This window comes from Dermacentor silvarum, chromosome 1, assembly GCF_013339745.2.
Source record: "Dermacentor silvarum isolate Dsil-2018 chromosome 1, BIME_Dsil_1.4, whole genome shotgun sequence".
NCBI lineage: Eukaryota > Metazoa > Arthropoda > Arachnida > Ixodida > Ixodidae > Dermacentor > Dermacentor silvarum.
This window is the reverse complement of record NC_051154.1, coordinates 329321412-329337905: the sequence shown is the minus strand read 5'-3', so window position 1 is coordinate 329337905 and position 16494 is coordinate 329321412.

The following is a 16494-nucleotide window of genomic DNA, read 5'->3' as shown; positions in this document are numbered from 1 at the left end:
ATGCGACACTGAAGATCACTTTCGTTTTGTGCATTTCCCTTTTGACTGTGCGGATAGCTGTATTCGTGAACGAAATAACGCAAACGTAGCTGTCACCTTCTACTTGGGAGCAGGATGGTTGCACACAGGTGTTACCCTCGATGGAGGAGAGACACGACTGGCAGCACAGTAAACAAGGATTTAATAGGCACAGGAGCGGGAAAAGCGTAAAACACACAACACTAAAACCATAACTGAACCAAAATGCTGACTCAATAGTAAATACAAAACTCTGACTAAATACAGCACTACCACAAGCACTATCTCGGTGTCGGAGCCTAACTCCGTCTTAATGTCTCTAAGTCAGTCCTAGCCCTGACTCATCAGTCTCGCCACTCTAAATTCGGCCTATATCTGCGTGGCAAAGCAGAAATGTGGGCTCTTGCGGACCGTCAGTTTGAAGGTCTTCTCGTTGAGACCACGTCATGCTTGTCCGGAGTGTTGCTGATGCCGTAAATGCCGACGATTCGCGGTTCTGTCGACCTGACCGAATATGTGGCTGGTGCCCCGGTAGCCGCCGCTGACGTGTCAATTGCCTGGTTAGGCTTCGCGAAGCGTTCTTCGCCTTACGTCAATCTGCACGGCAGCCCGGTGTCCTGGTGATTATCGGTTGATCGGGCTCGGCCGAAGAAGAGGGATTCTTGCGAAGAGGACCAGAACGACCGTGAGCAGCAGCAGCCGGACCCAGGAGCTTCGCCCGGGCGTCTCCGAGGTCTACAGCCACGCCTGGGCCTTGCCAACGTCACGATCTTCGTGGCCGGGCTCTCCGCACTCCCGTCGTCAGAGCATAGCTGACGAAGCGACCTTCCAGTTCAAGAGCCACGTCGATAATGCTGCTTCGCCTCGCTTCTTCCTCGACCACACCTCGGTTCGCGTGCCTCGAGCGCTCGCGCGGTTTCGAACGCTCCACGAACTTCGTCTTCTTTTCTCGTCGCAGGCGGCCTCTTATATGTGACAATGGCCCCCTCCTTCAAGAGTTTTTTTCCAAAAAAACTGCTTACTCTTGGCAGTATTTTTGGTGGCTTACTTGGCTCTTTTTCGGTGACTTGAGTACTTGGTCTTGTGCACTCATGGCTCACTCGTCACCACCACATCTTCACTGCACTGTCGCGCACCATTCACATTTCAACACATAGTGCACTGCACGGAACTGTAGTTCATTGTCCCAACACTTCTACATGAATAAACTCGTTATCTACACACGTTTGTGAAAACTGACAGTTCAACTGTTGTAGAGCATTCCTAAATTATATTTCTTTTGGAGCCTACCAGTTATACCTGTTCACTTTTTCCTACTTTTCCTAAGCTCCCAAGCTAACCCTGCTTTCTTTCTGCTTCCTTCTCGCTCCTACGCCTGCGGATTTCTTGTATAGCTTATAATCACTCTGGTTAAACACAGACTGCATTTTCTGCCTCATCGAAGAGCACACCTTAGCCAGTACACGGGTGTCCTTACGCCGTATTTCTTTCAACATCCTGTGCATGCTTATTCTACCCTTACACATTCCGTTCAAGTTCTTCCTACCCTTACAAGTTGCCCCTTTTAGATAACTCGGGAACCCATAACCTTTCTCATTGCTCTCGGAGGTTGACTGACATATCATTTCTGATGCTTGGCTATCCTGGAACTCAACATCGCTTATCAACCCCATATCACTGTGAGGTGAAGCTACTTCTTTCTGTACTACACTCTTCTGCTTATTGGGTATGCAAACCTCGATCGGGATGTTGTCCATTCTATTATCCTGGTTACTCTGAATCAAGGGTTCCCCAGTCGTGACCTTCTCCTCTACGACGTCACAGGTGCTCTCTAATCTGCCAACTTTTTCTGGCATCTCTCTCATGTCATGGAACCCTTCTACGCTATCACACCTGTTTTCCATCTTTATCTCGGTCTCACTCTCTTTCCTTTTCAATGCATGTGCAATCTCTTGTTGCATCTTTATCTCTTTCTCTAGAGACTGTTTCTGTTCCTCATAAGCTTTCTTAGCTGCAGCATGTACCGCTAATCTAGCCGCCTCCCATACTAGACACTGGCTTAAGGCGCTAGCCCACTCATTCCTTCCCAGCCTTGCCCGACCGCTTTTTTCTCAACACGATGCGAATAAGCATCTAAATAACCTCTACACTCATCAAACGGCGCCATCAATTGCTGGGGCAAATCTGTTTTGGCCTGGGCGAAGTCGAGTCGGATGACGCCGATCTGGGGGAAATCCACCCCTCGCGAGACCTGGCGTTCATCTCTGCCAACTTTAACTTCAAATCTAAAATTTCCTTCTCGCTTTTGTGCTGTTCGTGCACTCGTTCATGCTCCTCGCGTGCTCGTTCGTGCTCCTCGCGCGCTCGTTCGAGTACTTTTTCTTTTTCTTGTTGCATATACATGAAAAATGCCATCGTCTCATCCTTCGACATATTTAAATCTTTCGCTATCGCCGCCAAACGTTCCCACTCCATCTTTGCAATTCCTGAGTATCGGTGACTGGGCTAAAATAGAATCTGGGAACAAATCCTGGAATAAATCCTGGAATGGGGGGGGGGGGATCCTAACCTGTATCCTGGCCAGCTCGCCCATTTTTGTCACCTTCTTTACACAGGAGCAGGAGGGTTGCACACAGGCGTTACCCTCGATGGAGGAGAGACACGACTGGCAGCACAGCAAACAAGGATTTAATATGCACAGGATCGGCAAAAGCGTAAAACACACAACACTAAAACCATAACTCAACCAAAATGCTGACTCAATAGTAAATACAAAACTCCGACTAAATACAAAACTACCAAAAGCACTATCTGGGTGTCGGAGCCTAACTCCGTTTTAATGTCTCTAAGTCAGTCCTAGCCCTGACTCATCAAAGTCTGGCCACCCTAAATTAGGCCTAACTGCGTGGCAAAGCAGAAATGTTGGCTCTTACGGATCGTCGGTTTGAAGTTCTCGTTGAGACCACGTCATGCTTGTCCGGAGTGTTGCTGATGCCGTAAATGCCGACGATTCGCGGTTCTGTCGACCTGACCGAATACGTGGCTGGTGCCCCGGTAGCCGCCGCTGACGTGTCAATTGCCTGGTTAGGCTTCGCGAAGCGTTCTTCGCCTTACGTCAATCTGCACGGCAGCCCGGTGTCCTGGTGATTATCGGTTGATCGGGCTCGGCCGAGGAAGAAGGATTCTTGCGAAGAGGACCGGAACAACCGTGAGCAGCAGCAGCCGGTCCCAGAAGCATCGCCCGAACGTCTCCGAGGTCTACAGCCTTGCCAGCGTCACGAGCTTCGTGGACGGCTCTCCGCACTCCTGTCGTCAGAGCATAGCTGACGAAGCGACCTTCCAGTTCAAGAGCCACGTCGATAATGCTGCTTCGCCTCGCTTCTTCCTCGACCTCACGCCGGTTCGCGTGCCTCGAGCGCTCGCGCGGTTTCGAAGGCTCCGCGAACTTCTTCGTCTTCTTTTCTCGCCGCAGGCGGCCTCTTACATGGAACAGTAGCTAACACCTCGTTTTCTAGTCGTTTGTACGCAACCGATGACTACGAGTTGTCACAGTATTGCGCAGTCGACACGAAACCCAGCAGCCGTTCAGACGCGTTCGAATGGACCTCAGTAGCCTGTCGCTGATTGATATTATCGCACCGATAACAAAGCTGAGGCGTTCGTGTGCTTCCACTTTCTTTAGTGTACTAAAAATAATGGTTAAAAGGTTCTGAGGCTCAAATATAAACATTTTCGCATTCATCAGGTACCCACACCGACATCGTTCACTGCCACCGATGGTTAGGCCTACTGTACCCGCTGAATCCGTCTACACTCTATCGGTCCGTCTGGGCACAGGAATCAAAAAGTCTAACCAGGATAAATCACTCTATATTTCAACTTTCCCATCGGTGTTTTGAAGTAAGTCATTCTTTCGTGTCTACAGTGTCAGCACCAGGCTCGTAGCCAGGGGGGGGGGGGCTAGGAGCCCACCCCAGTCCCCCGAAAGTTTGATCTTTCCGTGCTTTACCGGAAATAATTACTGTAAAATATGTGCTTTCCTCAATTATTCAAGGCCTTCAGAAAGTGCTCCCCCCCCCCCGCGAAAAAATTTCCTGGCTTCGGGCATGGTCAGCACAACAAGCGATGAGCGCAGATATGACGGGTTATAAATATATGTATATGCGCTGTCGCCAAAGGCTGCCAGCCGCACTAACCGACCACTTCTCTGACGGTGATATGTGACTACACAGACGTGTCGATTGAAACACATTGCCGAACTAAGGAAATATTCTATATCCCTTGCGCGAAGAACAAGAAGCGGCTGTAAAAATCGGCAGTAATAGCCCGTACAGCGTCCCGGATTGGTGGTTCACTTAAGACTTTTTTCGGAGTTAATATACCGGTCGCAAAAAAAATCAGTGTTGTAGCACTCCAGGCATGCTATTGAATACGGACAACTTTTTCTTTCTGATAGAGGTGCAAGTTCTAGCTGCGGGGCGTTAGCGCATCTACCACGTCTGTGCAAGGCATGTCTGTGCAAAACTGAAACTGCGTCGGCGTGTTGACATGGCACATTATACACTGTTCACCACGAACTTGAAGAACATGTATGACTTGAGACAGAGTTTCAACCGGATTGGTACCATCTCTTGTTATGTTGCTTGTCGTTGCCACCTTGTTAGGATCAATGCTACTTTCCACATTTTTAACATCAAAGCTATGTGTTGTTTCGTGCGTGCAGGGTGTGCTTAACCATATTTTACGTCCTTTCTAGGCCATGAATATGATATGTGTTGGCTGGTGCTTGCACGTTTTTCACAGATAGTATTGTTCTCGCATATACATGAAGCAATAAATACGATGTAAGAAAAAAAAACGGCGTGGCGTAGTGGTGAGGTACTGGCATTGCGATCTGTAGGTCAGAGGATGAAATCCTAGTGGATCCCACTTTTTTAATATCTTGTTTCGCGTTTCTTTATTGCATTAAAACGCTCTCTGTTGCTTTCTGTATTTGAAAAATTGCATACGGTAGCCAAGCACCGCCTATTTCTCGCTCTAGAGCTGGATTTCTCACCAGTACCCCACGCCCAGCGCCTCCCAGTGTGCCGCGCCTTGCCAGCATCCCAGCATCCCAGCATCCAGAGCGCGACACTGGGCCCATAATCAAGCATGGCACTGGGCACTGGATACTGGGTTTTGCAAAAGGGATTGAATAAACAAGGGAGTCTATATTAGAATAACATAAGGCGCGTTGATGGAATGTTTCTCGCACTTCGCTGCACGCAGCATGTGAGTCGAGGCGCAGTTGCGCATGCGCAAAAGTGCCGAACCAGGAGCCCGCAATCCTACCAGAACTTATGCGCCTCTGGTTATATGGTGCGACGAGGGGGTGATCGAGGGACAATCAGCCCTGCCTTGGCTATACGGCTATACCTTGCACTCTAAAAGCATTACAAAACTGAAATTATATTGCGCTAGCACATATATGGACACTCCAGGCGCATTTCTGCCATCATCGTCGGCGTCACCGTGAGGTTCCGTATAAAATCCAAGGGCGATAAAATCGCCCCCGCGCGCCGTATGTTTATGTGCGAGTGAAAGCGTGCGAGGGTGAGCCGGCGAGCTTGCTCACTCCAGCATTTTGACCGCGAGTTTCTGCGGTCATCGAGTGAGATGTGTTCATGTGTGCTTGTGCGCGCGCGTGTTTCTTAAATTAGTTAGTATGCCTCTGTTTACAAGTTTATACGGCCGATAAAACTATCATTATTTCGTATAGCTGTCCACTAATTTGCTATCGCAATCGATGCTTCGCCTTTCCGGCGAAATTGTGACTTTTTCTTGCGTCTTACGTGACATAACCACGATATCATTCTGAGCCACGTCGTAGTGGGGGACGTTGAAATAATTTCGACCACCTGGTGATCTTTAACGTGCACCCAATGCATGGCCCACAGACGTTTTTCCATTCCGCCCCCATCGAAATGCAGCCACTGCGGCCGAGATTTCATTCCGCGCTCCTGTACTCAGCAACGCCCCTCCTTATACTGTACATCTACTAAGCCACCACTGCGGGTCAGATGAAAAGCTCCCTGATAAGAACCTAAGCTGAATAATGAAAAAAACTACACTTGTTTTATTTATTTATGCACTACTCCAAGGCACCAAAGATATGGCTTGAGATGTGCGAGGGATGCTCCCGTGCGGCACTGATAGACCTTGTTATCATATATTTCAAAATAAATGAATCGGAGGGGGGAAAGTCGCCGGTGGAAAGGTCACCAGTCACGGAAAGCCTTGACTAAGAAAGTGTGGAGATATTCAGCAGTTTGTGCAGGTGGAGCGTAAACAATTGTTTCGAGGTTCACACAAGATTATCCACAGAAGCTCTAAAAAGAGATTGAACTTCGTAAAGGCGCAGTAAAAACGTGGCGTATACAGTCCACGTTGGTGGTACGTGATTTCGCTTTGAACTTCATTAACATGGGTGTATTGTGATCATAATCAGAATAAATATAATTAGCTGCGCATTTCTTGCAGAGTATTCGATGGTCGTGCAGATTACAGGAAGAGCCTGCTAATTCCAATTGGGCTGCAATGTATTCATACTGCAAGTTTCTACGACGACGTTTGCTAAATTTAAAAAATCAAATATGGGAGATAGCACAATTCTAATCCCTCAACTGAACTGCTCAAAGAGGCGGACATTATTTGCACATGAAATTGAAATGTGTAATTGAGTAATTAAGAGAAATCACTAATTAGGCTTTTAACTAATACCTTACGGCTGATTTTGCAATTAACGAATCGTATCAGAGGAGTTCGCAAGGAGGGTCCACGTTGAACGAATTCTCAGGATGATAGCAGTTCCAAAACATTAATTCCCGAAGTTTGCGAAGGAAGACATTGGCTATCCAGTTACTTTTGCGCTTCAATGCATAAAACGGCATTTTGTTAAAAAGTAAGTAGAACAACAGTGCATTTTTAACGCAAGTTCGATGGCGCATGTCTCGAAAAGTGTGTCATTCCCATAGCTATTTCAAAGTGGATATGCCTTGCAGTTTCACCGGCTACGATTTGTAAATTGCAATATGTGCCCTAGGAGGAAGCTTCGGCTCGCGCCCAGCTCCAATGCCGCCTATTCAAGTACATGTAAAACGCGCAAACGCTTTTCCGAGATAAACCATAGCCAAATTTTAATAATATAATAATACAAATTTTAATAATATTGTAAGAATAATAATAGCATTTGAGCCAAGAAACTTACTTCTGTGATAACGTGCAGCGCATGCAACTGCGCCGATGCTATGTAATGTGTGACGTCACACCTGCCTATAAAATGTATGCGCTTTGTGAATAAAGGCGTTCTTGCTTGTGGCCACTAGGTCATATCAACTTCTAGTGACTGTTTCAAGCGGAATTTTGAATTTGGGCCTCTATTTTTAAATAAATATGTGCCAAATATTGGCAATTTAAAAAATAAGTAAGCAGGATGTGTAGAAAGCGGAAACTCTGCACCAGAAACAAATTTCGCAGTTCTGCAGACTACAAGCGTTGCAGCTCCCAAATTGGACAAATTTGATATATTAATCTATATCTTACCGGAATTTGTTGTAGTGATTACAGGGCGTTTGCAAAAGCCCTACTCACATATTAGTGTTGTAAACAGATCCATGCATAATATATCAATTTCGTCCGCTTTAGAAGTACTGCTAATGCGATTTACAGAATAGCAATATAAATTTTCATTACCCAGTTGTAAAGGTGATGGTATTGCTTTTTCAACAATGTGCGATTTCGCAATATTTAATAAAGAATCCTCGGCCTAAATAAATCAAACGCTTCCAATAGTCACTAGATTTTAACTTTGTCTTTACATGCAACAAATCTAATCAAATTTGGTGCAGTGGCTGCCGAGAAAAGCGATTTCTTCTTTCCCATGTATTTACATTGGAGCACCCGAGTTAAATCTTCCTGTGTAGGTAATTATTCAAAAACTAAATTGGCAATTTTGTTTTTTTAGTCGAATATGCATTTTTATTTGCTGTGCAAGTAATGTCCGCCTCTTCGAGTAAACCAGATCAAGCAATGGAACGGTGTGATCGGCAGCATGATATCTTTAAAAATTGCTAGAAATATTCTGAAAAACACCAATTATAATTTCAAGAAGCGTAAGCAAAGCATTAAATTCTGTCGGGAGAAACCATGTGTATAATCAGCTTAATTTTCATTATCTTGGAAGTGTCCAAAAAAGAATATTTTAAATAGTAATGTGAACGTACTTGCATAAGTCAACAGATTATATTTTAGAGGTGCAGATAACATAGTCTGGTGAATGGTGCCATTTTCTTCTATAAAAAGATAATATAGAGTCTTGCCGCAAGTTGCACCAGGTAATGATCTTGGCCTTAGATATATATAGGGTAGTTTTAGCTTCAGTTTACTTCGTATAAGTATGCAGTTAAGTGAATATATGGCGTCTCACATTTAGTGAACATTCCTGATCAAGATCCCAGGACAAATAAAACAGTCAGCCGCTAATAAACGTACGTTACCAGGATGTATTACTAGGTATCGATTTTTAATATGGATACAAAAGAGGAAAACATATAAAGAATGCCTCAAAAGGAAATGTTTGGGTTTCACGCGCCAAGGATTCCCACTAGGGGGCCGTGAAGAGCTGACGTGCTTCACATCGGCTCCCGCTTCTCGTGCCTCTCAACCAGGATGACGGCCAGCGACCAACCCAATTTTGCTAAATGCTTAACCGGAAAGACGAGAGGAATAGAAAGAAAGGACAGTAACGACCACCAAGTTAGTGCCCTGTTTCCTGATTTCTGCAACGGCCGCACAGCCGCCTGGCTAAGCCCAACGCCGAAGGAGCTGCCGCAACCCCTCCCAGGAACGCGCCATTGCACCTGTGGCGTGCGGCTCGTGCTCACGCCACTCGAACGTATCTGTGAGCGCAGCACGGGCCCCCACCCATGCGGCGACTAAGTTCTGGAGATGAGCCAAACAGCAGCAGATGCAATTGAAATACCAAGAGAACAGCTGGAAGATGCAAACACAATGCAGATGAACCCGAATGAAGTAAACAGCGCAGAAACTACTTGTAAATATGACGCAAACAGCGGAAGAGCAATTGAACGTGAGAGCATCTGGATCACGAGGGGAATAATAGGCAAGAAGCACGTATAGAATAAAACAACACAAGAAAGCAACCCAACCAAGGAACAAACGACCAGAATGCCACCACCACCGCAACAGCGAAGGCCCAAGATGCCGCCTCTACCAGTCGACGACTACAAAGTCGTATACCGCCCACAAGCAGGCCTTGACCTTGCGAAGTGGAACAATGTCGCCATCATGCATGTCATCGTAAGAGCCAGCGGTTTGTCACAGCAAGACTTCGGCGAAAAAGCTTGTGTTCAAGTGCAGAGAATCGAGAACCTGATTATTGCAAGCATGGTCGGCTGGGAAGATGGCAAGAAACTCGAAAATATCAACAGTATAGAACTTGGCGGCACTTTCTGCGCTATAAAAGGCAACACGAGAACACCGGAAGGTGTATCCAGAGGCGTAATAAGCGGACTCTTGCCCGGCACGAGTGACGAGGAACTCAAGGCAAGTCTTCGCGCACCAGCAAGGTACACGGTCCTCCACGCCCGTATACTCGGTGATATAATCTCGACCGGGTGAGATGGGTCGTCACCGCAGGAATCAGGAGACGACGATGGAGGCGGGCATCGTGATGATGAAAATAGAAAAGATTGTATTCACTTCACAGGTACATGGCTTTGACTCTATCCGAGTCTCGAGCGGTTCTGATTAACACGGGGGCCAGGACGGCCTTAAATCCCCTCGTGGTGGCCGGCATTTCCTTCGGGGAAGTCCTCTCTCCGGTGGTCAAGTTGATGACCTCCTCGCCCTCGGGTCCTCCTTCTTGGTAGCTCGCCGTTTTCGTCTGCTCCGTAGAGGTGAGAGCTCTCTCGGTGCTGAAGGGGATTATCTCGTCACGGGAAAAGCGCTGGGGCTTGCTTCCCACGTTGGAGAGATACAGATTCCAGGCATAACCTGCCGATGACTCCTTCGGGGAACTTGTGGAAGTGTCAGACCTCTGTCGGGCGGTCAAGTTGGCGATCTCCTCTCCCTCGGGTCTTCCTTCTTGGTAGCTCGCTGTTTTCGTCTGCTCCGTAGAGGTCAGACGCTCTCTCGGGGATGAAAGAGGATTATCTCGTCACGGGAAAGGCGCTCGAGCTTGATTCCCACATTTGACAGGTGCAGTTCCAAGCCGATCATAACAGCCCGTCCACCGCCACAGGAGGTCTTGAAGGGGTTGCAGCATCCAAGCACCTCGAAGAGACCACAGACCCCGTGCCTCTGCTTTGTTTCGTCGTTCGTTCCAAGGCAGGCCAGGTGACACCCTCTGGAAATAGACCACGCCAAGCCCAAGGCACAACAAACAGAGAGCACCCAACTAACCATGAGAACTGCCAGGTTCACACATTCTTCACGCAAAACCTTATCACAATTAAACCTGCAGCCCTCGTTCGAGCTTCCCGAAAATTAACAAAAGGAAAAAACCAGACTTAAGTGCATTTTTCAATTAACCTAATACCTAACGTTTTTGTTTCTCCTGCCCGGGAAAGCCACATTTATTGAAAGACCGAGAGTGCATTGAAATGCAGCAATAATGGGGTTAATCATGAGTTGAAAACTGAAGAACAAAATACACCCGCGAAAAGAAAAAAAAGAACGAAAGGGGCCCTTTACAACATTTTACTTCACACAGGGAAGCTACGGCTGAGGCCATCCGAATTGGCATTGTCGCGTCCTTTCCTGTACCTGACATCAAAGCTATGCTCTTGCAGACTAAGGCTCCAGCGTAGCAGTCTGCCGTTCCTCGGGGACATATTCCTAAGCCACGTCAAAGGACAATGGTCAGTTTCCACTAGGAACCGTGATCCTGCCAGATAACATTGAAGCTTGTGTATTGCCCATACCAAGCAAGCGCACTCCTTCTCGGAAGTACTATAGGCCTGTTCGCGGACAGTCAGCTTCCGGCTTACGAACACTACCGGGTGTTCCTCCCCGTTTTCACTTTTCTGAGTGAGCACTGCACCCATGCCTCGATCACTAGCATCGCACTGCAGAATGAAAGGAAGATCATAAACAGGAGCTCTCAAGATGGGTTTGTCGGCTAAAGCGGCCTTTAACTTGAGGAAAGATTCGTCTTTTTGTTCGTTCCACACAATTTTCACTGGTTCATTCTTCCGTAAACTGTCCGTGAGGGGACTTGCGATTTCTGAAAAGTTACGGATGTAATGTTAATAATAGCCAGTTAGTTCCAAAAAGGAACGGACATCTGTTTTCGTCACTGGTCTAGGGTAATCGGATATCGCGGCTACTTTTATCTCAAGGGGGCGTCTGTAGCCACGTCCGACCTTGTGGCCTAAGTAGCTAACTTCGGCTTTTCCTAGTTGACATTTTTCGCCCTTCAGGGTCAAACCGGCCGCACGCAAACTCTCTAGCACATTCTTAAGGTGATGCAAATGGTCCTCCCAAGTAGGAGAGAAGACTGCGATGTCATCCAAGTAGGGAAGCGCGTAGTCCTGCATTCCTTTCAGAACCCGGTCCATAAGTCGTGAGAAACAAAACGGAGCGTTTTTCAATCCGAAAGTGAGGACAAGAGGCCGAAAGGTACCTAGAGGGGATGTAAAGGCGGCATATTGGCTAGCTTGCTCTGTCAGTGGTACATGCCAGTAACCCCTCGTTAAGTCTAGCGTAGATACATATTCAGCCTTGCTGATGGTCTCCACCCACTCTTCCAGATTAAGAATGGGGTAATTCTGATCTTTGGTTATGGCGTTTAGCCTTCGGTAATCGATACAAGGCCTGGGGCTTTTCCCCGGAGCCTCAACCAGAATTAGCGGGGACGCGTATTCACTCTCAGAGGGAACAATTAACCCCAGCTCTAACATCCTCTGGATCTCGGTTTCCAAAATTTGCCGCTGCCTAGGTGAAACCCGGTAGGGCCTGCACTGAATGGGCACGTCCGATATCAGCTTAATATCATGCTCCATCAAGCTAGTTCTACCTGGCCGATCTAAAAAACAGTCTTCAAAGTTACCCACGAGCTCTCGCAGTTCGCTTCGCTGGTGTGGATTTAAATTTGGGTCTGCGCCTATGTCCGCGTATACTTTAGAAAGTGGAAGTTCCGTTGGCGGCATCGGATAAGCAAATTCTGTTTCCACTTCTTCGGGTGTATTTAGTGCGAGATGAACTATGGCTTCACGCTCTCGATATGGTTTCATTAGGTTCGTGTGGTATATCCTCAGCTCTTTACGTCTACCCGGTAATTTGATGGCATAGTTTGTGTCTCAGAGTTTCTCCATGACCTCCGCAGGTCCTTCCCAAAGGACGTCTAGCTTGTTTTTTCTGGACGCCGTTAGCAAAAGCACCTTATCTCCTACAGTGAAAGTCCGCTTCTGAGCGTTCCTATCATAGTATACTTAAGCTTTCATCTGGGCGGATTTCATGTTTGCCTCCACCAGCTCTTGACAAGATTGCAACCGCTCTAGGAGTTTCAATACATACTCAACCACTGTCGGGTCATCTCCGCGCCCTTCCCACGCCTCGCGCACCATTTGAAGCGGAGATCGAAGCGACCTCCCATAAACGAGCTCAGCGGGGCTGAATCCTGTGGCTTCATGCGGCACCGACCTCAAGGCAAACATAGTGGCCGCTAAGCATGCCTCCCAGTCCTTTCTTTGCTCGTAGCACAATGCCCGCAGTACCCTTTTCAGAACGGAGTGCCATGCTTCTACACTGTTGCTCTGTGGATGCCGCACTGAACTGCGGATGATGCGAATGCCGCACCTTTCTAGGTAGGTGGTAGTAAGGGCGCTGGTGAATACGCTGCCCTGATCACTCTGTAATTCAGATGGGAAACCTAATCGGGAGAACACCGAGAGTAAGGCTTCAAGTACCTCGACTGAATTTATTTCTTTTAGGGGAACGGCCTCCGGAAACTTCGTTACGGGGCAAATCATTGTCAAAAGGTATTTGTACCCTGAACTCGTCACAGGAAGGGGTCCCACAATATCAACCACTAAGCGTTTGAAGGGTTCAGTGATTACGGGAACTAACTTCATAGGTGCTTTCCTCTTTTCGTGTGGCTTTCCCACTTTCTGACAAGCCTCGCACGTTTGGACATAATTTTCTACATCCTTGAAGCATCCCGGCCAATAAAATTCTCGCAGTAACCTGTCTTTAGTCTTCTTTATGCCTAAATGACCCGCCCAGCCGTTGCCATGGCACAGGTTGAGGATTGGAGCTCTGTATCTTGAGGGAACAACGAGCTGATCATACTGTACTCCCTTCGTGTCTTTGTACTGTCGGTACAAAAGACCAGCGCGACGCCGAAAGTGATGTTTCTTCTGGCTATCCCCTCTTTCTCTAGTTCTTTCAGTTTGTCGAGGGACACACCACTCTGTTGTTCTGCCGCGAGTCCCTCTTTATCAACTCTCAGTAGGTCTAAAAAGCCTTCCGAATGTGGCAGTACGAAATTAGTCTCTAATTCCTCAGCTAGCCCTTGCGGCGATATTTCTACTGAGCCGCATGCCTCCTCGCTAGCGCCTTTTTTACTGCTTTCACTAGCTAGGGGCTGTGCTTCCTGAGTGTCTATGCCATGAGGCATATTTCTGGCTTCGCTGCCGTGTTTCATCTTTGCCGCGATCTCCCGAGCTTTGGAACGCGTGAGAGCTTGGACCGTATGGTCGCCAAAACTCAGACCCCTCTTCTTCAACAGCATCTCCGAGCGATTTGAAAACAAGTAGGGATAATGTTCGGACAGATTTTGTGATACTGCGGCTTCAGTCCTTAATATTCCGAACGGCCCCTCAATATTCACGTTGGCTATGGGCAAGCAGACACTATTTTCCTCAACTACCTGCCGGATCCATGCACATTCCCCGGTGAAATCCTCAGGTTTCACGTACGCGGGGTGGACAATGTCCATTGTTGCCGCTGAGTCCCTAAGTACCTTACATGGTATTCCATTCACTACTAGGTCGCGAAGGTAGGGTGCTAAGAGCGCCAAGTTGTCGTCGTCACCATTCACAAAAGAAAAAACTATTCTAGGCTTCCGACAGCCGATCGCAAGGTGTCCAGGCTCCTGGCAGCAGAAACAGACGACCGGTTTTGTAGCCTCCAATGCTCTTGTTGTTTTCTTTTCATCTTTCGCTGCGCTGTTATTCTGGCCTAAATTATCGGTCGGTACGTCTTTGGTCCCACTTCCAGCTTTCTCGTTGTGAAAAGGGCGCCTGTTTTCCTCTTTGCTGAATTTCGTCAATGGCCTGACGCGCGTTTTCACGGATTCGCGACGTGCGGCGAATTCATCTGCTAGTACTGCGGCACGTTCTAAGTCCTTTTCGCCCGACCTATCTTGAATCCACAGACGCATCTCTTCGCTCAAGGACCCATAGAACTGCTCCTTGCAGATTAGCTCCACAACCTTGTTGTGACAACCGAACGCATCTTGCCCTTTTAGCCACTCAATTAAATTGGCTTTCAGCTTATAACTGAAATCTTGAAAAGACTCGCCCGGTGTCCTAACTGCCTCCCGAAAACGGCGGCGGAAAGCCTCCGCTGAGAGCCGATATTTTCTTAGCAGCGCAGCTTTTACTTTCTGATAGTCCTCTGACTCGTCCTTCGTTAGCCTCGCAATTATTTCGGTTGCTTCGCCAGGAAGAACGGTCAGAATCTGTTGTGGCCAACTCTCTAGTGCCAACCCGTTTCTCTCGCAGGTTCGTTCAAAAGTAACGAGAAACAAACCCATGTCATCGTTCACCTTGTACGATGGCATGAGATCCCTTATCTTCACTCCTACTTCACTTGAACGTCTTTCATCTATTGAGAGGTTATTTTCTGATTGCCTGGCCAGATCCCGCTGCACGTCCAGTTCTTTTAGCTTTAGTTCGTGAGCTCTCTGTTCCTCTCGTTCCTTTCTCTCTGCAGCTCTCTGTTCCTCGCGTTCCTTTCTTTCTGCAGCTTCCTTTTGATCAGCTCTCTGCCTTTCCCTCTCCTCTGCAGCGTTTTGTTCAGCTTTCTCAGCTCTTTGCCTTTCCCTCTCCTCTGCAGCGTTTTGTTCAGCTTTCTCAGCTCTTTGCCTTTCCCTGTCCTCTGCAGCGTTTTGTTCAGCTTTCTCAGCTCTTTGCCTTTCCTTCTCTTCTGCAGCGTTTTGCTCAGCTTTCTCAGCTCGTTTCTCTATCTCTTCCCATGCTTCTGAAATTTCGTCCTCAAGAGCCCCGCACTTCTCAATCGCCTCAATAAGCTGTGGCTTTCTCTGACTTTTCCCGACCTCAATTCCCAGCTCTTCACAAAGTAATAACAACTCTGGCTTTTTCCGTTTGCCCAAATCCATGGTCAATCCCGGACGAGGACTTTCTTACTCTGCTGTGACGTGAGGAAGCTTTCAACAGGAGCCTGCACGTACAGAAACTAATTCGCCGTTTTAGAAAACACACAAGCTAAAACCTGGCAAATTCTCAAAGAAAGTCAAGCGCTCACCATTCTGCTGAAGCCAGGACGAAGGGTGGAGTATCCCATTGCTGCCAACCAGCTGATTTAATCTCGACCGGGTGAGGTGGGTCGTCACCGTAGGAATCAGGAAACGACGATGAAGGCGGGCATCGTGATGATGAAAAATAGAAAAGATTGTATTCACTTCATTGGTACATGGTTTTGACTCTATCTGAGTCTCGAGCGGTTCTGATTAACACGGGGGCCAGGACGGCCTTAAATCCCCTCGTGGCGGCCGGCATTTCCTTCGGGGAAGTCCTCTCTCCGGTGGTCAAGTTGACGACCTCCTCACCCTCGGGTCCTCCTTCTTGGTAGCTCGCCGTTTTCGTCTGCTCCGTAGAGGTGAGAGCTCTCTCGGGGCTGAAGGGGATTATCTCGTCACGGGAAAAGCGCCGGGGCTTGCTTCCCACATTGGAGAGATACAGATTCCAGGCATAACCTGCCGATGACTTCTTCGGGGAACTTGTGGAAGTGTCAGACCTCTGTCGGGCGGTCAAGTTGGCGACCTCCTCTCCCTCGGGTCTTCCTTCTTGGTAGCGCGCTGTTTTCGTCTGCTCCGTAGACGTCAGACGCTCTCTCGGGGATGAAAGAGGATTATCTCGTCACGGGAAAGGCGCTCGAGCTTGATTCCCACATTTGACAGGTGCAGTTCCAAGCCGATCATAACATCGGGTAATCGTCCGCGGCAGTATTCTTTTTCCAAGGACCGCACGTTTCTTATTACGTCCGCTTCCAAAGTCTCGACTTTCAATGCCGACCCTACCGCAAGTCGGTGCACTACTGCAGGACCTGCCGCAACACGGGACACCGCCAGGATCTCTGTCCAAGACCACTGCCAGCCTTCTGCTATAAGTCATGCCTGCCGGGCCAACCCTTACTACTCTCGAGACGCCCGGCCAGCGTCAGCAGGGGCAG